This window comes from Lissotriton helveticus, chromosome 7, assembly GCF_964261635.1.
Source record: "Lissotriton helveticus chromosome 7, aLisHel1.1, whole genome shotgun sequence".
Taxonomy (NCBI): Eukaryota; Metazoa; Chordata; class Amphibia; order Caudata; family Salamandridae; genus Lissotriton; species Lissotriton helveticus.
The window spans coordinates 111,477,558-111,499,343 of record NC_136068.1 but is presented as its reverse complement, the minus strand read 5'-3'; positions in this window follow the sequence as shown (position 1 = coordinate 111,499,343).

Here is a 21,786-nt window from a genome sequence, read left to right as displayed (position 1 = left end):
TGACGAGCTGAGCTCGTCATGACCACACCCGTTCCTTTAGAATGCTCGCACAGCAGGGGAATTTGTCCAGCATGCGAGCGTTCTAACGGTCATGACGAGCTCAGCTCGTCATGAGCACACGAGCACCGTAGCTCATGACGAGCTGAGCTCGTCATGAGAATCGAAGGAGTTAAGATAGAATTCAAGCAGTATCTTTGGTACATGATGTCAGATACTGATAATAACTTAAGGTATAACTGTGTCTCATTGAAATACTGATGTGGAGTTATCACTTGTTTGGCTAGGAGAACCCATAGAGGCTGCAAGCACAAACTGAATATCAAAGGAGCAAGTTGAAGGACACATACTCAGTACTTGATAGGAAGAGGAGTGATTGTAAAAGAGTCCAACTGAACATACTCTTCTCTGTCGATCAGTAAAGTACATAAATTGTTGAGCAGGGCAGGGAAGACATGGCTTGGCAGTTCGGGCTGGACTGTTCCCGTGAGGCACAGAGTCAAGACTGATTTGCATATAGCTGTGTCTATACTGGGGTGGCAAAATGAGCTATAGAACGATGATGGATTAAACCCAGATCTGTGACTGGGGGTGAGTGTCTGAAAAGTTTCAGCGCTCCATCCATCAACTCCTTGTGTTTGCTTTGTTCGCCCTAAGTTGGCAGAGTATGCCCAGACATGGGTCCCTTGCTCACTTTGCCACTGGATTCAAGCTAGCCTGGCTCATGAGGGCTGTTAGCCCGAAACCGGTCCCAGGATGCTTGTTTCCGGTTCAGGGTAGACATTGCTTGGCAGTTCGGCTGGACTGTTCACATGAGACACAGGGTCAAGACTGTTTTGCATATAGATGTGTCTGAACTGGGGTGGCAAAGTGAACTAAAGAATGATGATAGATTCAAGCCAGATCTGTGACTGGGGGTGAGTGTCTGAAAAGTTTCAGCACTCCGTCCATCATTTTCTTGTGTTTGTTTTGTTCACCCTAATTTGGCAGGGTATGCCCAGACGTGGGTCCCTTGCTCACTTTGCCACTGGATTCAAGCTAGCCTGGCTGATGAGAGCTGTTAGCCCGAAACCGGTCCCAGGATGCTTGTTTCTGGTCCAGGGAAGACATGGGATTGGCAGTTCAGGCTGGACTGTTCCCATGAGGCACAGGGTCAAGACTGATTTGTGTATAGCTGTGTCTGAACTGGGATGGCGAAGTGAGCTAAAAAGCGATGATAGAATCAACCCAGATCTATGACAGGGGGTGAGTGTCTGAATAGTTTCAGCGCTACGTCCAACATCTCCTTGTATTTGCTTCAAGCTGTTTTAGAAATACCTACAGGGAGTGAAAGAACATTACACAGCAATTGGAACTAGGTAGGGTTAAAGGTTCTAAGTGGAGAATATGTATGAGGAAGCAGGTTCACCTTTGCCAAGGACTTGCATGATATCATTGAGTCACCACGGAGGTGGCGAGACTATCCATGCCTACGGTGGTTTTGAAAAACCTCCACCAATGTCCAAGTGACCCCCTAAGTCCTGCATTTCCTATCATATTTGCAAGGCCACGTACCATTTAGAAAGTGAACAGTGTTATGACGCACTTAAAAAAGACACAACATGCACTAATTTTTTTATTTACTTCACAACGCCTGAAAATGGTTGCTACAAATTCTAATTCAAACATAAATGATCATTTACACAACCATCTTCCAAATCTCAAACACCTACAGTGTTATTAACTACACAAGTTCAGACAATGTGGCTATTTCACCAAAAGCCTGTAATAACTGCAGATGTAAGCGTCAATCTACTATTCGCATTGTTTTGCACACATTTTGAGAATTACAGAGCTCCTGCCCGTGCTTCAGAGAAAAATCAAAGATATAGGGCCTCATTAGGATGGCGGATGGACCTGCGTCCGTCCGCCATCCCCGTGGAAGAGGGACCGTCCGCATGGGCAGCGGCGGTCCCTCCATGCAAATTAGGATATGACCGCCACCCTGGCGGTCACATCCTGGATCTTTAACCTTGCGGCGGGTGCTGCTTGAAGCAAAAAGCATGTTTCACATTTACATGCACAAAGCGGCAGGCACCGTGCGGTGCCTGCCGCTTTGTGCATGCAAATGCAGGGTGGTACCATAGGTACTCCCCATGTGCACCCCCACCCCCCCTTTACCCTGGGGGCCCACAAGGGCCTCCCAGAAGCAAAGGTCTACATGACGATGGATTTAGGCCCAGATCCTTGTACTGGAGTGAATGTATGACATTGTTCTACATTCTGTCCATTAACTGTGTTTTTTGCAATTTCACCCCAAGTGGGCTGGGGATGCTCAGACGTGAGTCCCAGGCTCTCCACACCACTGGAGTCAAGCTATCCAGGCTGAAGAAGGCTGATAGCCAGAAACCGGTCCTTGGATGCTTGATTCCGGTCTGGGAAAGACATGGCTTGGTAGTTCAGACTGGACTGTTCCCATGAGGCACAGGGTCAGAGCTGATTTGCATATAGCCAGTGTCTAACCCAGGGTGGTGTTGAGTGCAAAAAAACGATGGATTTAGGCCCATATCCTTGTACTGTGGTGAATGTATGACATTGTTGTACATTCTGTCCATTAACTGTGCTTTTTGCAATTTCACCCCAAGTGGGCTGGGGATGCTCAGACGTGAGTCCCAGGCTCTCCACACCACTGGAGTCAAGCTATCCAGGCTGAAGAAGGCTGATAGCCAGAAACCGGTCCTTGGATGCTTGATTCCGGTCTGGGAAAGACATGGCTTGGTAGTTCGGACTGGACTGTTCCCATGAGGCACAGGGTCAGAGCTGATTTGCATATAGCCAGTGTCTAACCCAGGGTGGTGTGGAGTGCAAAAAAACGATGGATTTAGGCCCAGATCCTTGTACTGGGGTGAATGTATGACATTGTTCTACATTCTGTCCATTAACTGTGTTTTTTGCAATTTCACCCCAAGTGGGCTGGGGATGCTCAGACATGAGTCCCAGGCTCTCCACACCACTGGAGTCAAGCTATCCAGGCTGAAGAAGGCTGATAGCCAGAAACTGGTCCTTGGATGCTTGATTCCGGTCTGGGAAAGACATGGCTTGGTATTTCGGACTGGACTGTTCCCATGAGGCACAGGGTCAGAGCTGATTTGCATATAGCCAGTGTCTAACCCAGGGTGGTGTGCAGTGCAAAAAAACGATGGATTTAGGCCCAGATCCTTGTACTGGAGTGAATGTATGACATTGTTCTACATTCTGTCCATTAACTGTGTTTTTTGCAATTTCACCCCAAGTGGGCTGGGGATGCTCAGACGTGAGTCCCAGGCTCTCCACACCACTGGAGTCAAGCTATCCAGGCTGAAGAAGGCTGATAGCCAGAAACTGGTCCTTGGATGCTTGATTACGGTCTGGGAAAGACATGGCTTGGTAGTTCGGACTGGACTGTTCCCATGAGGCACAGGGTCAGAGCTGATTTGCATATAGCCAGTGTCTAACCCAGGGTGGTGTGGAGTACAAACAAAAGATGGATTTAGGCCCAGATCCTTGTACTGAGGTGAATGTATGACATTGTTCTACATTCTGTCCATTAACTGTGTTTTTTGCAATTTCACCCCAAGTGGGCTGGGGATGCTCAGACGTGAGTCCCAGGCTCTCCACACCACTGGAGTCAAGCTATCCAGGCTGAAGAAGGCTGATAGCCAGAAACCGGTCCTTGGATGCTTGATTCCGGTCTGGGAAAGACATGGCTTGGTAGTTCAGACTGGACTGTTCCCATGAGGCACAGGGTCAGAGCTGATTTGCATATAGCCAGTGTCTAACCCAGGGTGGTGTTGAGTGCAAAAAAACGATGGATTTAGGCCCATATCCTTGTACTGTGGTGAATGTATGACATTGTTCTACATTCTGTCCATTAACTGTGCTTTTTGCAATTTCACCCCAAGTGGGCTGGGGATGCTCAGACGTGAGTCCCAGGCTCTCCACACCACTGGAGTCAAGCTATCCAGGCTGAAGAAGGCTGATAGCCAGAAACCGGTCCTTGGATGCTTGATTCCGGTCTGGGAAAGACATGGCTTGGTAGTTCGGACTGGACTGTTCCCATGAGGCACAGGGTCAGAGCTGATTTGCATATAGCCAGTGTCTAACCCAGGGTGGTGTGGAGTGCAAAAAAACGATGGATTTAGGCCCAGATCCTTGTACTGGGGTGAATGTATGACATTGTTCTACACTCTGTCCATTAACTGTGTTTTTTGCAATTTCACCCCAAGTGGGCTGGGGATGCTCAGACATGAGTCCCAGGCTCTCCACACCACTGGAGTCAAGCTATCCAGGCTGAAGAAGGCTGATAGCCAGAAACTGGTCCTTGGATGCTTGATTCCGGTCTGGGAAAGACATGGCTTGGTAGTTCGGACTGGACTGTTCCCATGAGGCACAGGGTCAGAGCTGATTTGCATATAGCCAGTGTCTAACCCAGGGTGGTGTGCAGTGCAAAAAAACGATGGATTTAGGCCCAGATCCTTGTACTGGGGTGAATGTATGACATTGTTCTACATTCTGTCCATTAACTGTGTTTTTTGCAATTTCACCCCAAGTGGGCTGGGGATGCTCAGACGTGAGTCCCAGGCTCTCCACACCACTGGAGTCAAGCTATCCAGGCTGAAGAAGGCTGATAGCCAGAAACTGGTCCTTGGATGCTTGATTACGGTCTGGGAAAGACATGGCTTGGTAGTTCGGACTGGACTGTTCCCATGAGGCACAGGGTCAGAGCTGATTTGCATATAGCCAGTGTCTAACCCAGGGTGGTGTGGAGTACAAAAAAACGATGGATTTAGGCCCAGATCCTTGTACTGGGGTGAATGTATGACATTGTTCTACATTCTGTCCATTAACTGTGTTTTTTGCAATTTCACCCCAAGTGGGCTGGGGATGCTCAGACGTGAGTCCCAGGCTCTCCACACCACTGGAGTCAAGCTATCCAGGCTGAAGAAGGCTGATAGCCAGAAACCGGTCCTTGGATGCTTGATTCCGGTCTGGGAAAGACATGGCTTGGTAGTTCAGACTGGACTGTTCCCATGAGGCACAGGGTCAGAGCTGATTTGCATATAGCCAGTGTCTAACCCAGGGTGGTGTGGAGTGCAAAAAAACGATGGATTTAGGCCCAGATCCTTGTACTGGGGTGAATGTATGACATTGTTCTATATTCTGTCCATTAACTGTGTTTTTTGCAATTTCACCCCAAGTGGGCTGGGGATGCTCAGACGTGAGTCCCAGGCTCTCCACACCACTGGAGTCAAGCTATCCAGGCTGAAGAAGGCTGATAGCCAGAAACCGGTCCTTGGAGGCTTGATTCCGGTCTGGGAAAGACATGGCTTGGTAGTTCGGACTGGACTGTTCCCATGAGGCACAGGGTCAGAGCTGATTTGCATATAGCCAGTGTCTAACCCAGGGTGGTGTGGAGTGCAAAAAAACGATGGATTTAGGCCCAGATCCTTGTACTGGGGTGAATGTATGACATTGTTCTACATTCTGTCCATTAACTGTGTTTTTTGCAATTTCACCCCAAGTGGGCTGGGGATGCTCAGACGTGAGTCCCAGGCTCTCCACACCACTGGAGTCAAGCTATCCAGGCTGAAGAAGGCTGATAGCCAGGAACCGGTCCTTGGATGCTTGATTCCAGTCTGGGAAAGACATGGCTTGGTAGTTCGGAATGGACTGTTCCCATGAGGCACAGGGTCAGAGCTGATTTGCATATAGCCAGTGTCTAACCCAGGGTGGTGTGGAGTGCAAAAAAACGATGAATTTAGGCCCAGATCCTTGTACTGGGGTGAATGTATGACATTGTTCTACATTCTGTCCATTAACTGTGTTTTTTGCAATTTCACCCCAAGTGGGCTGGGGATGCTCAGACGTGAGTCCCAGGCTCTCCACACCACTGGAGTCAAGCTATCCAGGCTGAAGAAGGCTGATAGCCAGAAACCGGTCCTTGGATGCTTGATTCCGGTCTGGGAAAGACATGGCTTGGTAGTTCGGACTGGACTGTTCCCATGAGGCACAGGGTCAGAGCTGATTTGCATATAGCCAGTGTCTAACCCAGGGTGGTGTGGAGTGCAGAAAAACGATGGATTTAGGCCCAGATCCTTGTACTGGGGTGAATGTATGACATTGTTCTACATTCAGTCCATTAACTGTGTTTTTTGCAGTGACCGCCACCCTGGCGGTCACATCCTGGATCTTTTACCTTGCGGCGGGTGCTGCTTGAAGCAGCACCCGCCGCAAGGTTAAAAAAGCATGTTTCACATTTACATGCACAAAGCGGCAGGCACCGTGCGGTGCCTGCCGCTTTGTGCATGCAAATACAGGGGGGTACCATAGGTACCCCCCATGTGCACCCCCACCCCCCCTTTACCCTGGGGGCCCACAAGGGCCTCCCAGAAGCAAAGGTCCACATGCTTTTCCACGGTGGAAAAACCGCAGCGGAAAAGCATGTTTACTCATGCTTCCTAATTTGGCTGACGGTGTCTTGCAGACACCGCCACCAAATGGCCCGGCAAAACCCGCAGATCAGCGGCGGACGGACCTGCCGTCCGCCGCTGGTCCCACCACATTCCCACCGCCATCCTAATCTGGCGGTGGGTGTTTGATGTGGCCGCGGCGGTGAATCCTCATCCTCCGGGCCGGCGGTGGCTTCCGCCGGCCCGGAAGATGCGGATTCACCGCCATCCTAATGAGGCCCATAATTTGGAGTGTGGCTGCTGAAAATTAGAAGCTCTTCTTGTTGACCAGGCCAATGCCCCCTGCCTAATTTAGTGATGGTTAACTGCCAAGTTTCTTATAATAGAACCTCACCAGGCTCCTTCGTTGGACACCTTTGACTAGCGGCCAATCACACATGAGCCTTAACAGTAGACTCAGCTTCTACACCCCACCCTCCAGCTCCACTCCGCCAGCCTTGCCCTCGCCGCTGTCCCCCGCATCCAATGAATGATTTCCAGCGGCATATCCTTCTCCTTCCTCACCGCCAAGAGCTGGAACACCCTCCCTACCCACCTACGACAGACCCAAGACCTACTCACCTTTAGGAGACTCCTCAAGACCTGGCTCTTCAAGCAGTAGCGGCACCCCCTCCCCCAGCGCCTTGAGACCCTCACGGGTAAGTAGTACGCTTTACAAGTACTGATTGATTGATTGATTGATAGTAACAATGCGTTGGCGCGACCGCTCTATCCAAGCCAGGGCCAATGCAAGTCATCGGGGTTCCATAAATGAAAAAGTATTAATGGCCTCATGCGTGGGGCAAATATCCCTTTGTGTCAAGGACATTCTTTTTTGCATTTCAGAAACAAACCTCTACTTTGGGGGTTGCTTATAAAAAGCAAAAAAAAAAAAAATTGTCCAGCTGTTATGACTTAACCACCATTAGTTTTGCCCAAAAATGACACCACCATTTCGAAGTACATTTTGAACAGCACAAAGGAACACAGAACTTTTTTTCTCTTTTCTTCACAGAGCAAATCTTTTTCCATTTGAAGAAATTCCCTTCTATTGCACTTCTTGAAAGAGGTGGGATATTCCTGACACTTTCTCACACTCACGGTTCCTCATATGCCTACTTTAAACGTGTGTGTTTTTGAAGTCTAATGAGTGCGGCAAATTACATTGCAAGTGTTTGTGAATACTCTCAAAAATGTCACCCTTGTGAGTATTCACCAGATCTCTCCACCCATAACACTCACAGGGGAACATATTTCCTGCCCTTAGTCACATGCACGACTATGGAAAAACGGATGTACGACATTACAACGCATGCTTTTACATCGCATGCTTTTACAAAGCGAGTTTTACAACGCATACCATTACAACGCATAGCGCTTTGGGGTGCTGGATAGTGAATAGTTTAATTTACTATTCCAACTCCAGTCCCCGTGGACACTAGGGAAGGTGTTGGACAGTAAATTAAACTTATTCCCTATCCTAGAGCGCCCCCCAGCGCAATGCGTTGTAATGGTTTGCATTGTAAAAGCTGCGATGTAAAAGCATTGCGTGGTAAAAGTTGCGTTGTAAGTGATGTTTCCCTGGAAAAACTGCTAACTTGGAAAGTTTGTGAAGTCAAAAGTAGGGTGGTGGGAGAAACTCGCCTAATTCAGTGTAGCATAATCACATGGAATTTCTTACAAATTCTGTGAGATTGAGCATGGATAATGCAAATAATTCTGCATTTAGTGCTATTTCCGAGTGTGAAAACGCAAAAATTGATGTGAGGATGTATTTTTTGCTAAGAAATAACACTAAATGTAACAGAACATAAAAAGCCAGTGTGAGCATCAGCTCGCGCTCGCTAAATGACCTCTTGGTGTAGGCTTTTCCCCCAATTTACTACCATCATGTAGCACTATTCTTTGTGCTAAATGCATCTTCATGTTGAAAATGTATGTGAGGTGCATTTTGCACTAAAACGCAATGCTAAATGCAGCAGAACACTAATACCAAGAGCCAGCGTCAGCTCGCTAAATGTGCGCTCCCCAAATTACTCTTAATTATGCGCGGAGGAGTAATCGCGTATTATTGGTAATTCCACATCAAATAGTAATGCTAAATTACAGAAACTACTCCAATTAGTCGAGTGTAACTGCAATTTAGCCCAGACTTAGTAAAAAGTGACAACTGTAAGCCGTGGATTCTGTGCATCAGTCTGCACAATTTTCGGTCTCAGATGACAGTTTTGCACACAGAAATGTATGAGCAGAAGACCATATAAATGAGTCCAGCAGTGCAGGAACTCTTGGGTGATAAGCTTAGAAATAGATTTTACCCATCACACTGTGAGAAAGTTTTTTCAACTTTTAATATGACATTTATCCACAGATTACTGTCAAGGCTGCTTTTTGTTTTTTTATTTTTTGCGGATTATTGTTTTCCCAGTGGTTACAGCTTTCAAAATCCAAATTCTAATTGTGTTCCTGGAGAAATCTATGTGGCTAGCCAGTCCCAATCAATCCTAATGCACATTTGATATCGTTGAGGCACCATGGGTACATGACAGCAGTTAGAGATGTTTGGGAGGGAGGCAGTCCCCGGTGACTGTGGTGAAGAGGAGGGGGGATTAACCAACTCTATTTCCAAGTGAAGGGAGGTGGCACACTTCCTGCTGCTTTCAGAAACTCATATGAGCTTCTTCACAAAGACAATGTGCTCCCAAAGACAATTGCCCAATTACAGATTAGTTATTTACCTCTGAGTACATGTACCTTATTCATAAAAGACAATACCACTGCAAATTAACAGAGTAAACATAAACTAATCATGCTAAATTTAAGCAGGCACACTCAGAGGAGCGTCTAATGTATTTCCAAGGGGGAACATCCTTTATGACGCGGATGTTACCCCGCGCTACCATTACGACGCGTCTCATACAACGCAAGTCGTACCCACGACTTGCGCTGGAGGGCGCGTTTAAGGACAAGGAATAGTTAATTTACTATTCCAACACCTTCCCTACTATCCACGGGGACTGGTGTTGGAATAGTAAAATTAAACTATTCCTAAGTCCGCACCCTACAGCGCAAGTCGTGGTAACGACTTGCGTTGTAAAACACGCGTTGTAACGGTACGGGTGGTAAAAGCCCGTGTCGTACCGTCATACATCCATTTCCAAGAGCATTTGATACAACTGAGAGTGAGAGTGTACTTCATACTTCATGAAGGAGCTACGTCACATTCCAGATTGCTAATTAGCTGTGGTGTGTGTGTTTTATAAGCCCTGTGTAAAGTGAGGTTTTGCTGTTTGGTGTCTCTTATCCACCCACAACTAGGCAAATTGTATGCCTTATATTGTAATCTCAGCAAAACACACAAGATGATGGACGGAATGTTGCACATTGGCAAAACATTCACCCCCAGTCACAGATCTGGGTTTAATCCATAGTTATTTTGCTCACCACGCCACCCCAGTTCAGACATGGCCATATGCAAATCAGTCTTGACCTTGTGCCTCATGGGAACAGTCGAGCCTGAACTGCCAAGCCATGTCTTTCCTGGACCGGAATCAAGCATCCTAGGACTGGTTTCTGGCTATCATTTTATGGTGAGTTGACTGTCGACGATGATGTCGATTTTGCATTCATGGTCGGTCATTGTGAATGTAGGTCCGATTTCTGCAGGCCACCAGATGTGGTCACTTGCGGAGGTGTTCTTCCCGAAGATCAATACTTCCGTTTTGTCGGTGTTGAGTTGGAGGCCGTAGTTTCTCATCCATTTGGCTACGTAGGTCATATCGTTGAAGAAGTTGGTTTTGGCGTTAGAGGGGTTCTCGGTGAGCGAAATGATCAGTGAATGTCATCTGCATAGGAGGTTATGTTGAGTCTGTGTGATCTGATGACGTCTTCAAGGGGGGGTCATGTACATTTTGAACAGGGTTGAACTGAGGGATGATTCTTGTGGTACGTCACATATGATGTCTTTAGGGGCAGATGTGAAGGGAGGCATCCAGATGCCCTGTGGGTGTCCTGTAAGGAAGGAGGCGATCCACTTGAGGGTGTCTTGCTGTATGAATATGTTGTAGAGTCTTCCGATTAGGGTGTTGTGTGAGACAGTGTTGAACGCCGCGGATAGGTAGAGGAGGATCAGGACCACAGTTTCTCTGTGGTCAAGGAGTGTTCTTATGTCGTCTGTGGCAGCAATCAGTGCCGTCTCAGAGCTGTGGTTGGCATGGAATCCTGATTGTGAGGTGTCCGGTAGGTGGTTTTCTTCCAACAATTCAGTGAGCTGCTGGCTGATGGCTTTCTCGAGTACTTTGGCCGGGTAGGGGAGTAGGGAGATTCCATGTTGATTAACTCGCTTGAGTAAATCATGCACGAATATGAAGGAAACTCATTCACTACACAACTATAAAATATGGGGAGTTTGGCCTTCCATTCACTTTTCCCACCCTCCAGAAGAACATATTCAGTTATTAGAAGTAGTATTCGAGTTAATCCAGGATAAGAAACAACCTTTAAATATTTTTAACCGCACACAAATATACGTTTGTGGAATTAATTGCATTTTTTGTGCCAACCCCACCTGTTAACATGCCTTTTCCCACAAGACCCAAACATAAGATCATTGAAGATCCACCATTTCGACCTATGTTATATGCTAATGTAAGTGAAGTTTGCACTAAAATGCCATTAATGTTGTTTTGTTATGTAACTCAGGATGTGGACTCAGGCTTGCAAATCACTTTCATGGCACATATACATTATATTTAGGTATACAAAAACATTTGTGATTCTGTTCCATTTTTGGTGCCTTTTTTTTCTTATATGAAAGTACATGTGTTTCTACCTGGCATAAGTCAGGAAGTTTTCATGGTATATCAGATGAAAAAAATGTTTTTGTTGATATTTCGTCCTAAAAGAATAACAAACTTCACTTCTGTATTTTGAAAAAAATGACTTTAAAGTGAAAAAAGTACATTTTCTCCCCTCAAATGAGTGATTTTTTTAAATGAGGGAATGTTCATGTTTTAGGATTAAATAATCAAATCACATGGCACTTGTAAAGCTCATGGCTACTCTAGCGAGTGTCCCAGCGCTACAGGTTCATTGACCACTGATCTCACAAGAGAAGAACAAACATTAAATGGCGCAGTTAAATAGCCAATTTTTTAAGCCATATTTAAAGGAACCAACATCCTTAGTAGCACAAAGCTGCAAGGGGAGAACATTCCAGATCACAGCAGTCAACGCAGAGAAAGAGGTGCGTCCCCATCTCTTCATCATCCTAGGCACCACCGCCAGCAATGCATCGGCAGAACATAAAGTTCTAGATGGGTGATAGTGAAGAAGTCTCTGAGTTAGATAGTTGGGGCCTAGGCCATAGAAAGCGGTATGGGCTAACACAAGTCCCTTGAATTTCACCCCCTCCTAAATAGGCAGCCAGTGCCATTCCTTGAGATGGCCCTCAACAGAGGTGTTTCTGAGGATATTAAGCAGAAGCCGGGCTACAGCGTTCTGCACCAACTGTAGTCTCTTGAGTTGTTACAGAAGGAGATCCCAGAATAATGCATTGGCATGGCCCAGCCGGGATGTTATGAGGGCATGGACTGATATTTTCTGACAAGGTGCTGGGAGCAGGAACAAAAACTTCATCAGGAACCAAAGAAGGCCAAAACAAGTCCCAACAACACTCTCCACTTATGATTTGATGAACAAGTTGTCATAGAGCTTCACTCCTAGACTCTGAACCACTGTGTCAGGAATCAGAGGAGATGGACTAAACTACATCAAACTTCACCACTGCACCGGGGGGGTCCAGAAACCAGCACTTCTGTCTTACTCGTGTTGCACTGGAGATTACTCCAGCACATTCACTGGAACACCCCTGACAGATACACTTCAAATCTATTTTGGGCAATGGAGATTTTCCTGTCCCAAGTTAGAAGGATCTGTGTGTTGTCAGCTTAAGAGATGACCTGCACTCCAAAGGTTCCACCAGGCTTGCCAAGGGGGACATGTAGACATTACACAATTTCAGGCTTAGGGCAGAGCCATAGAGAGCCACACATTATAGGGGTTTGGAGTCAGACACAAATGGCGGCATCCACACAGACTGACATCTGCTTGATAAGAAAGAGCCCAATCAGGCTTTTCTGGACCCACTTATCCCGATGTCCCGCAAGCATTGCAACAGGATAGGGTGGGAAACCGTGTTAAACGCCACAGAGAGGTCCAGTAACAATAAGGCGACTTTATTCCATTGTCTGCGGCCATTTTAATAGCATCAGAGACCTCTACCAGAGCTGATTCAGTTCTGTATCTCAGGCAAAATTCCGATTCCGATATATGCATCAACTGATTAGCGTTGAGATAACTGGAAAGTTGGACAGTGGTCCGTTTTTTGATGATCTTTGAAAATGCCGACAACAAAGAAATCGGCATATAGTTGGCCAAGATGGACTTGTCTGCAGAAGTTTTTTTTTAGCAGTGGAATCAGCTTGGAGTTCTTCCAGCGACTGGGATCAATAGTTTGGTACAGTTAGTTATTTAGCAGAGTGTTCAAGGGTGAGATTAATGGCCTCAGCGTTAGCAACTAAAATCTGAGGGGGACAGGGGTTGTCAGAAGAAGCGGACTTACAAGCTTTGAGAGTTTTCTCAGAATCCCTCAACTAGATGGTGGTGAACTCCGTCAGGGAGTAGGAGTGTGAGGTTGAATCTATTGAGGGCTGACCACAAATCAATTGAGCTTGCTACTATTAATAGCTGCAGGTAAATTTTGGCCCTCCGACCCATATGAGCCAAACACAGTTGCTAATTCCCGCTGCCTTTAAAGTCTCCACAATGCCCAGTATTTGTTCTCGAAATAATCAGAACGTTGTGAACAAAGTTTCAGAAAGGCTTTCAGGGGCTGACAAATGACACAAGGATTGACAAACTTCTTTGTGATTTTAAAAACATCTTTAGGTTTATTTTTGGACATGGCAATTTCATTAGCGAAATACTTTGCCCGAGCCTTTTTTGTTCCTCAATGGTAAATAGACAGCTACTTTTTATAGAGCTCTTTGTCCTCAGTTAAATAGAGCTTACGCCTGGATCTTTCAAGCTTTTTACAATGCTGCCAAATTAATCTAAGCTCTTCATCAAACCAAAGGGCTGAGGGCGTCTCAGACCACCAGAATCTGACTTAATGGATGCCACCCAGTCAACCATATAACATAACATTTTGTATATAGCCAATTAGTTTATACATTGTCTACAATTACCGAGTGCCAGCCTAGTCATAAAGTGATGTATTTACAACGTTATGATCGATGGTCCCTATCAAATACAATTGCCATGCATCCATTGCACAAATTGACTGTATATTTTTAAATTGTTTTATACTGTTTTTTAATCATTTATTATGTGGATTGTGTGATAATTATGTACTTTTATGGATGTTTTATATATCCGAATAAAGATCCTTTGACTTTGACTTGATAACATACAAACTTCCAGTGGTAGAGCTCCTGAGGATGATCTTTCAAACAATTCTGGGGTTTCTTTCACAGACCTGCATATAAATCACCCAATAGTGCAAACATGTCAATTCATTTGCTAGGTTAATGTGTCAACTACAGTGAGTTGTTGGTGAATGTGCTTGGGGTTTGATGGGTGAAACTGGAAGGCCGCGCTGCCTCACTTGCACCTTCTAGGATGGTTGGAATACGCATTTCTTGCTTAAATATGTGAGTGAGAGTAGGAAAAATCATAGTTGTGCATAATGTAGGACCGTAATAAACACGAAGGGCCTATCTCTGTACTGTTGGATGTATGTTAGGGTTTCTGCCTTTATATGTCCTGTTCTTTTAACTTCCTTTTCGCAGGTTCTCCTTATATGTCCTGTTGGGTGGTGGAGTCTGATGTGCTTTGTGGAGAGTGCTGTTGGTCATCACATAAGTATTTTACACCAGGTTTAATTTACTCATGTAACTCAATGGAATGTTTGTGAATTAACAGAAAATAGTAACTTATACAAGGGAGTAACAGACATGTGGAAATACATTCTCAAAGCTTGTTTCAACTAGGAAAGTGTGAAATCAACATAGTTTGCTTTTGTGTTATTATGCAAATTTTTCGGCAGTTATGCATAATTATACAAAATGGAAATGTATAATTTTGCACTATATCTACATGCAAAATATGTCCCCAAGTAAATATTTGCTACAAAAACAAGTTTTGCACAAAAATATAGTGCAAGCCCCACCCCCACAAAGTACCATAAACAACAGCTGCTTGTGTTCTGTTGTTCCAGTGCGTTCAATTTAAATTTTTCTCTTGGATGTCATGTAACTTTGAGAATTTCGGACAACCTGAAATTCCTAAATTACGAGAATTACACAATATAATATACATTTTGCTGAGGTCTCCTTTGAACCAATGGAAGGAGCTACAACGTGAAGACCTACATGTGTGGGTGGTAGAACATTGATAATGATGTGGCTAACAATAACTCTCAATTTAAATTGTGTCGTAAGTGGGACTGCCCGACAAGGCGTCGGCGGTCTTGCTTCCCAGATTACAATGCAACCACCTTCTTGATGGATGGAAAGGGTATGTTTCCTATTGTGGCTTGTGTTGCTGGCCACAATATGAAAAAATCAGTTTTTTAACATCCATGTACCGTGTGGGAGGCACCATGCGGTGCCTTGCACAAGATGCATGGATATTTTGGGGGAGCACCACAGGTATCTCCCAGGCTTCATAGGAAGGGTCAGGGGCCCTGCTAGGTGCCCCCATAGTCAGTTTCCGACAGCCTTTCTATGATGGTTGGACCACCATAGAAAGGCTGTCTGAAAGCAACATCATAATCTCTACCGTACCGCCCCATTGTAGGGAATTACTTTCCGAACAATGGTCAGACGGGCTCCTTGAGCAAATCAGAATCGTCAGTTGGTCATCTGCATTCTGCCTCCGACTGCTGGGCATCATAATGCGACGGTCGGACCGAGGCACTAGAAGTCAGTTGGACTGCAACCAACAGGCCATCAGTTGCGGTCCAACCTACATAATGAAGGCCGTAATGTTTTTCACACAAGGGCATAGTTTGAATAAAATGTCACAAGAGATGCAGACAATACCTTCTACTTTGATATTTTCTGCATGAGTGTGTTTCTACTAGGCACAAATTACTTCAAATTCCATAATGCAAAATGTTGAAAAACTTTGTACATTTCACCCAATTAAAATTCTGAAATTTCATGACCTTTGTTAGTGCAGTTTAAATTTGTCCAAGGCCAAAAATTCAATCTTCCTATGAAAGTTAAATAAAATGTGTTATTCTTACCAGTGTAGGAGTTTACAATAGCCCTAAAAATGTCTTACTGCCAGCTACGACATGTCTGCTTCATCTAGGTTTTTCTGGTTCCTGGGAGGACTGGTCTTCCTTTCCCCTTGCTCTGCTGGTTTCCTGGTGCTGAAGCTAGCCTTACTCAAGCCGGTGAGTTGAATGACACTACACTCTTTGTGGGCCCTTCTGTCTGTCTCCTGAACTCCTGTGTTTTCTTACACTGCTTCCTCCTACCCTCGAATCTTCGTGTCAATCTACCTCATGTCCATATGCTCCTTTTCTCTTAAATTCCTGCATCAAGCCAAGAGTACCATTCCACAGCACAGCCTGGCTTCTGGGAGCCGCCATCGTGTAAGAGTATACCTCTCTTCTTCACCCTATTACAATGGGATCAAACCAATAATTGTACAGTACAAAGTCCAATAATATTTGCTAAAAGAGCATTTTTATGCATCAATGTGAAACTCTTGAAGATAATTCTGGATCTGGCCCAGTATATGAACCATTATTTCTCCATAGCTGCAAATCATGGATGAACCAACACAAAAATTGTGATATGCCAGTCACAGCAGCTTTTTGGGTTGGATTGGCTGAAAACTCATTGAATGTTACAATCAGCTCATTCTCTTTTAGCCTGCCAATGGTTTTCACTGTTATTCAGTGTGGCCATTTCAAGCCCTGATTAATTCTCCAATCAATGGTACTCATTTTGTTGAACTCAAGAGGATAAACAGGCCATGATCAAGGAAATAGATCTCACCTTTTGGCTTTGCAAATGATTTTTGCTGATAAGGACAAATAGAAAGGTTATTGCTGTCGCTGAATGACATTGGCAAAACAAAAACAGCACAATACTGTGCAGGCATGCTTGCATCATCACACATGAGTGTATATGCATCATGACGGTACAAAGTCCCCAGCTAGATTATATATATATATTAACTTGCAGCGACATGCTATAGATGCAAAAGATCGCTGTTTCCAAAAGGCAACATCATGCAGAACTTATCTTAAATCTTATTAATAGATTAAGTTTTGAAATGTTTACAATTGGTATTAATGTATTCACATGTTCATAATTGCTTTGACTTTTTTGCATGATGTGTTATTATCTGCCCAGTTCTCTTAAAAATACGCGATATAAGGCGGTTTTGAAATGACATTTTAGGCATAACCTTGTCAACATATTGAAATGTTTTTAAGGACTTTTAAATATTTATGACATTTTTCTGTGTATTTATTGGAATTATTGTACTGAAGCTGCTATGAGGAGTATCATGACGGTGAAACAACTTTTCTATGTCTATGTACCATGTGACATGTCACAAATGATTTGCACAAGCACTTTATTTAAGGAAAGGCCCTTCGCACGCGTGTTATGTGAACAAGACCTCTGGAAGGTCGAAACGTGTCATGGCGGAGGTGCTGGGCACATACATAAAATCCTGATCACCGAATTGTGGGTCCTTTTTCGTCATTTCTTTGCAAATTGGATTGAATTTGACAAACTCTTTGGATATATGAAAAAACCATAGGTTTCAGAGCTGTTATAGTTTTCTGGACATATCACTCGTACAAAACCATTGAAATTCCTCCGTTATAGTTAGTTCTACTAACTATAACTTGCGCACCCGCAATCCACTGCTGATGATGTCACATATTACAACATTCATGACATGGTCAGTGACATCACTGATGACATCTCAAATGACATCACTGATGACATCACTGATGACATCATTCAGTGAATGTGGTTTGGTTTGATATTTAAATATATATTATATATATAGCAATCTGCTTTGAAGAATGAGTGGATGCATAAGGGTCTGGTTGGAGGATTTAGTAGCAGTGTGATTGACTGTTTTTAAATGACTAATTTAAAGTGTCTCACTAAATATATGGGATAGTGATTAAACTGTGTGAATATCTGTATCACTCTGCCTCTTGTTGTGTAAACTACTGCATAAGTTGGTTACTAGCTATGTGAAAGTCTATATTAGTTATTGATTAGTTAACTGAGTATTTGTATGGCAGAGTGAATGTGTGTTTGGTTGGGTGGGGTGTGTATGACTGTCCAAAGATGTGTGAATAGTTGAGCTAGTAGGTATATGAGGTTAAGACTGCATGTGGAAACAGTTGTTTAGGTGAGTGAATGTCTTTATGGGTGTGGTGATGAGCAAATATATCTCTCAATGGTACATGTCCAACAAAGTAGAAAAATAAAAGGCAGTGTATGTGACAGTTGTATAAAAATAAGTATACACAACGCTCAGTGATTGTACGAGTGACTGTATGTATAACTGTATACTTGTAATAGTGATTTTATAAGACACTAAGTATGAATTATTATCTATATGAAAGGAGCATCCTGGAAGCCAGGGGCGGCTCCTCCATGTGGGCGGAGGAGAGTCGCCCCACTGCTTTCTCGCTGTGCAAGAAGCAGAAACATAAAATGGTATTATAAACACAATTTTATGTTTCTGCCTCTCGCACTGTGAGAACGCAGAAGGATTTGTTTGGGGTGGGCGGGTGGGTGGTCCTGCTCTAGGGCAAGAGAGGAGTGGCTTGCCCACTCTGAGGGAGCTGACTGGTCACCCCAGGGCCAACCAAACCAGTCGCACACACGGCCTTTTCTCCATGTCGGCTGCATGCAGCCTACATGGAGAAAATGGCCTCCCCATAGACGCCTGTGTGGCTGGCGTCCCATGCAATCACAATGCTGCCATTGCATCGTTGTGATTGGCTTAGGGGAGGGGAAGGAGGCTGCCTGCTTCCTGTGAGGAACAGAAGGTAAATTAACTTTTTTATTGTTATTAAAACTCCCCCCACGTCACCCCCTTCCCGTGCGAACCTTTAAACCCCCTCACCCACCACCCCACCCGCGTGTCTTGCTGGCCCGACTGCTGGCAGCACATTTTGGCTGCACGCCCTCCCAAAAAAATGGGGGGGAAATGCAAAAAGTATAGAAAAAAAATAGTGACTGGGTGGGAAGGGTGAGCAACGTTGGATGGGACAGTGTGTGGGTGCAAAATGTGACTGAGTGGTAGAAGCAAGAGCAACAAAGGAGCTAATTTTGAAAAAAAAACATTGCAAAAAAAAAAGTCATGCGGTACAAGGATTAGTGGGGGGAAATGGAAAAGCTTGGAAGGGAGGGACAAACACAGAAAGTGTGGGGGCAGGGATGTGAAAGGAAAGCAAACCATGGCAGAGAGAGCAAGAAAACATATGCACTCCCACAGAAAGCTGAAAAATAGTAACTCCCAGTTGTGGAGCCATGGAAATAAGCATGGCATCAAATCAACTTCCAGGGAAGGGGCAAAACAATAGAAAAGGAAAGAACATTTTTGAATAAGAAGCAAGTAAATGTGATTTCCAACCAATGGCAAGCAATGAGCTTCATTTGTTGACCTGGCGGATTCCATCATATCTCTGCAGTCACTCAGACCGCTGACACCAAGGCCGGACTAGCCATACCAGGCATAGGGCATTTCTCCGGGAGCCTTAGTAAAGTCAGCCCCAACCACTGTCACATTCTGAAAACTGAGTTTGTGCTTCCCCGGCCAAGCACTCTTAAAAAATGCATAGCAGAATGGATGATGTGTGAATCCTAGTAGTTCCCTTTGTCTTATGTAACATTTTCTATGCACTGATTTACAGACGTATGATTCAATGTCTCTGTATGTGTGTGTGTGATGTAAAAACCTCTAACAGCTACACAGGTATGAGAAGCGCTATAAAACAAATGAAATCCAAGTGAGAGAGGGGTTATGGAGAGATAAGTAGCACAGTGTAAGGGTGATAGCGAAGGAATCATTGAAGAGCCCCATCAAAGATCGTTATATCCTGGTGTGCTGTAAAGACATCATTTACTATGCTTTAAAAGCTAATGCAATTGAACATATAATGACAAATGTGTTGTACAATGCACCATTTTCCCAATTTTTTCCACAATTTTTTTTGGGGGGAGGGGGTGCACCAAGTTCCCCATGTAACGTTAGGCTCACTTGATGCGCTCGCTCGCTACGCACCGTACGGGGGCTAGTCTGCAGAATTTGCTACATCTTCTTTGGGTTCTCAGCTCCCGGCCTTCATTTAGACATCATGTTGGCTTCATGTTCCATTCTTTAAGAAGTTCCTTCTGTTCCACACTCTGACCAACCACAGTTGAGACTGGGGCTGTCACTTATGAGCTCCAGAAACACGCTGAACCCCCTTCTTTTCTTCACCAACTGCCCTGCCTCCTTTCTACCCTCTATGCTCTTCCTACCAATACCACTGATAAACATCCCAACCCCTACCTGCAAAGCGCACAAGTCGATGGGTAAAGGGCATAGGAAGACAGCTGCAGCCACCTCCAGTGCCCCTCTGAAGGTTGGTGCCATGGGTGTGGGTGGGTCCAGCTCGCACATGCTACCGGCTGTCCCTGAGTGCATGCATCTTTCTGTGGCAGTGGCCAAAATCACCCAGAACACACACCTGTGCACTCGAGCAGGGCCAGTTCTAAGATTTGCGAGGCCCTGGGCCAAAAGGGAATGTGCGAGGCCTCTCAAACTTATATAAGTGAGACACTGCGGGAGGCCCATAGTCCAGCATTTTTGACACCCCCTTAGTTTTAACGTTCAGGCCACAAGCAATTCTCCCACCTTCAACCGGATAGGTGTGAGAATTGCTTGTGGGTTAAAAGTCAAAACTGGGGGGGGCACTAAAAGGCTGGACAATGGGCGACCGGCAGTGCCTCTGCATGGTTTCCTTGCAATTGGGACAAGAGAAAGAGTCTCCATTCCCTAGGCCTCCAGACACTATCTCTGAGAGGCCCGGGGAAGGGGCTTGTCCCATGGACCCTAATTGCAAGGAAACACCTTTCTTCGCCAGGGAAACAAGAGGCCACAACACCAGTGCGGGGCCCCATGCTGGTGGGCTGAGAGTGCGAGGCCCTGGGCAGCTGCCCACCACGCTGCCCATGCCTAGCGCCGGCCCTGCACTCGAGGTGTCACGCTAGCCGAAACATTTTTCGTAGCCTGTGCCTTGCCACCAGGCCCTGCCCATTCACCACCGCGATAGATTGTAATAGGCGACATTCTCAGAAGAGAACTTATTTCCTCGGCTGCCACTGCCTTCGTGATGGAGCGCCCTCTATTCAGACAAGCCTCACTCAACCTATTGTACCTGCCCACAGTCGCATTTCTGTGATGCGATTGTATCTCGCTGCGCGGTTTTAACCCCACGTGCTGAGGGCCTGGCCGTGAGCCACCACCCCGCCTCTGGTATCAGGGAGCACTGACATCTGTGGCTCGTCTCAGACGCACGCGACGCCTAACACTGCAAGCAGGACCCGCGTCTGCCCGCGCGCCAGACGCGCGAGCCGTGGAGACACGAGCGAGGCTCGCGCGCCGATCTCCCATCCGAATGCAGCACTTGAAAGGCAGCATCGGCTCGAGGCGGCCGGCCCACAATGGCAGCGGTAATGAGAACAGGTGACATCCATTTCCTAGGAATAATTGTGTCTGGAGAAGCTGGCAGCTCTGACAGTGACGGAAATCAAAGCCCTTCCTTTGATTTATTGCGGTGACCCGCCGGGCCAGCTCTAGCATCACCTAGAACGAGTTACTAATGCGGTGTTGATGCGGCGCTCTGCAGCATTCAGAGCAGAATTTAAAGGAATTTGAACTGGTGATTCTTGCACGCGCCAGCTCCCTGCACCGAGGGAGTTATCCCACAATCACGCTTTTAAAGCAGAATTGAGGTGATGTCAATATGTGTACAACTGAGGTACATCTGAAACGATTATCTCATACTAGTACTTATTCCAGTTGAAAGGTGCTCTGGAGCTGTACACCTGATGCCGGTGACTGTAGCCGGTAAGGGATCTGTGAGTACATTGGTAAAACAGATGCACCCAACTGTGAGGTTCCTGTATTTACGAACAGATGTATTTACGCGCAGATGTTCACATGTGTACTTATAAAATAATCTGCCATTGATACAAGTTCATGACTTTGGGCTACAAAG